A 2,894-nucleotide genomic window follows, 5' to 3' on the forward strand; every position below is an offset into this window, starting at 1 on the left:
ATATTCTAGTAATCCTCCGTATTCCTCTTCAGAATAAAAAAGCAATATTAACTGTTAAAATAATAAAGTGTTTTCTCCTTGAATGATAAAACAGAATAATGAAGGAGTTTGTTTAAGATAAAGTACAACCTAAAATCAAGCAAACTTACAGTTTGTTCCAACAGTCTTGTGTTGGAGAAGACGGCACTTTCCACTTGAGGTGTGAGGCAAACAGATTGTGACACGATGAGCTGCTACAGGAATTCGTTTGTCACCAGTGAAGGAAGAAAACTGGGTAGGAGGAAAAGCAAAGGAAGTTGTTGAACAACATTCCTAATGATGTTTTTCTGATCAAAGTGCAGAAGGCCTTTTGAGATACAACATTGACTTATTCATGAAGTGGGCAGTGGCAATAATTTCACAATGTTCTTAGCAAAAATGCTCCAAATTTGTCAGATTTCAGGGATATCGTTGTACATAGTCCTTTACACACCAATTTACAGATTTTAATCCATTGTGGAGGGAAAGGTCTTGGCAGTGTTGCACAAACGTTTTTCCACTTCTTGATGGCATTCTTCGCTGTTCCATGCAAATCTGAAAGCTTTGGAAATTGTTTGTATCAGTCTCCTGACTGATATTAATGGACAGTGAGATCTGTGTGATAGAAGCTGTCAGTGTACCATTACGACTTTGCTCTGAGATGTGACTAAGAAAATATCAGAACTTGCCCTGCTTTGTTTGGTGTTTATAAAAGGTATCCTAAATGATGACATGACTCCTTTAGACATCAGTTTGAACAGGCTAGTTAATTCCAAACACAGTTTCATAGTTATGAAAAGGAGCACATACATATTCTGCTATGCTATTTAAGCCCTTTATATATAAAAAAAGATTTGATGAAGTACAACAGTGCATAGATAACAATAAAGGTGGGAAAAGTTCAACATTGGTTTATCTTGGTGTCTGTGACGGCCACTCTCATACCTTTCATGCACTTTCATTTAAGACTCAACTCAATTAAACACTTTGCAGTGTGATGCGCTTCCACTGATTTCCACTAGAGGGCAGCCTCAGACTCTGTCAGGCTAATGTCCAAACAGACCTTTATTGTGTCCACATGATGTTAGGTATTTCTAATTTCTATGTACTGTTGTGATTTAAACTCGACGGACCCAAAACGTGAGCACACGAACAGGAAATCAGCCAACACAGAACAATCAGAGTTTACTTATTTTATTCTTTTTAGCGCTAAAAAGAAAGAGACGCTTACCCTTACAGGCTTATGTGGATGTCAAGTGTAAAGTATGAGGGGCCGTTTAGGACAAAATTTACGTTTTGTCTCTCACACACTACCAAAAACTCTCGCATACTCCAAAAAAGTAGCCACGCACACTCCAAAAAATTACGTTTTGTCTCTCACACACTACCAAAAACTCTCGCATACTCCAAAAAAATAGCCTCGCACACTCAAAAAAATTACGTTTTGTCTCTCACACACTACCAAAAACTCTCGCATACTCCAAAAAAGTAGCCACGCATACTCAAAAAAATTACGTTTTGTCTCTCACACACTACCAAAAACTCTCGCATACTCCAAAAAAATAGCCTCGCACACTCCAAAAAATTACGTTTTGTCTCTCACACACTACCAAAAACTCTCGCATACTCCAAAAAAATAGCCTCGCACACTCCAAAAAATTACGTTTTGTCCCTCACACACTACCAAAAACTCTCGCATACTCCAAAAAAGTAGCCACGCATACTCAAAAAAATTACGTTTTGTCTCTCACACACTACCAAAAACTCTCGCATACTCAAAAAAATTACATTTTGTCTCTCACACACTACCAAAAACTCACGCATACTCAAAAAAATAGCCACGCACACTCAAAAATTACTCACGCACATTCAAAAAATACTCAAATTGCGTATACACACACTACTAAAATGTCACACACACACACACACACAAACGTTAACTTTCTCGCTCACATACACTACTATCAGCTCGCTCACATACACTGCTAACAGCTCGCACACACACAGACGTTTATCTCTCACATACACAAGACTAAAGTTGAACACACACACAGTACTAAGACTCGTTTTATGTATGTGTGAGAGCGAGACTTTTTATGAATGTGTGAGAGCGACACTCTTTATGAATGTGTGAGAGCCAGACTCTTTTTGAATGTGTGAGAGCGAAACTCTTTTTGAATGTGTGAGAGTTGTCACGGAAGAGGCGGGGCATAATTTTTGGATCAAACTGCGCATGCGTAGATCCTAAACTATAAGTTTCGATTGTTGACTCACTGTATGTTCTATTACTTAGTATATTTGTGCTTTTAAATATATATAGAACGTTTAACTTTCTTGTAGATTAAATGTGCTATAGAAATAAATGAATCTGATTGATTGATTAAAAAGAGCAAAATTGCTGTAGTACAATCTGTCCACTGGGTGCCAGTATTACAGGAATTATTAACCGGCGCCAACTAGTGCCGAAGAAGAAAGAGTTTGCTATACCGAACATGGCTAACTCTAATTCGAAACGAGAGAGAATTGGTCAGGCAGCTGCCATTTTAAACACCATTCTATCTTCTCCGGAGGCAACCAGCACTTTGACAGGCGCATTAAACGATTCAACGACTGCCCGCAGTGCTACAATCTGGCACCCAGTGGACAGATTGTACTACAGCAATTTTGCTATTTTTAATCAATCAATCAGATTCATTTATTTCTATAGCACATTTAATCTACAAGAAAGTTAAACGTTCTATATATATTTAAAAGCACAAATATACTAAGTAATAGAACATACAGTGAGTCAACAATCGAAACTTATAGTTTAGGATCTACGCATGCGCAGTTTGATCCAAAAATTATGCCCCGCCTCTTCCGTGACAACTCTCACA

Source organism: Xiphophorus maculatus, chromosome 19, assembly GCF_002775205.1.
Source record: "Xiphophorus maculatus strain JP 163 A chromosome 19, X_maculatus-5.0-male, whole genome shotgun sequence".
Lineage (NCBI taxonomy): Eukaryota > Metazoa > Chordata > Actinopteri > Cyprinodontiformes > Poeciliidae > Xiphophorus > Xiphophorus maculatus.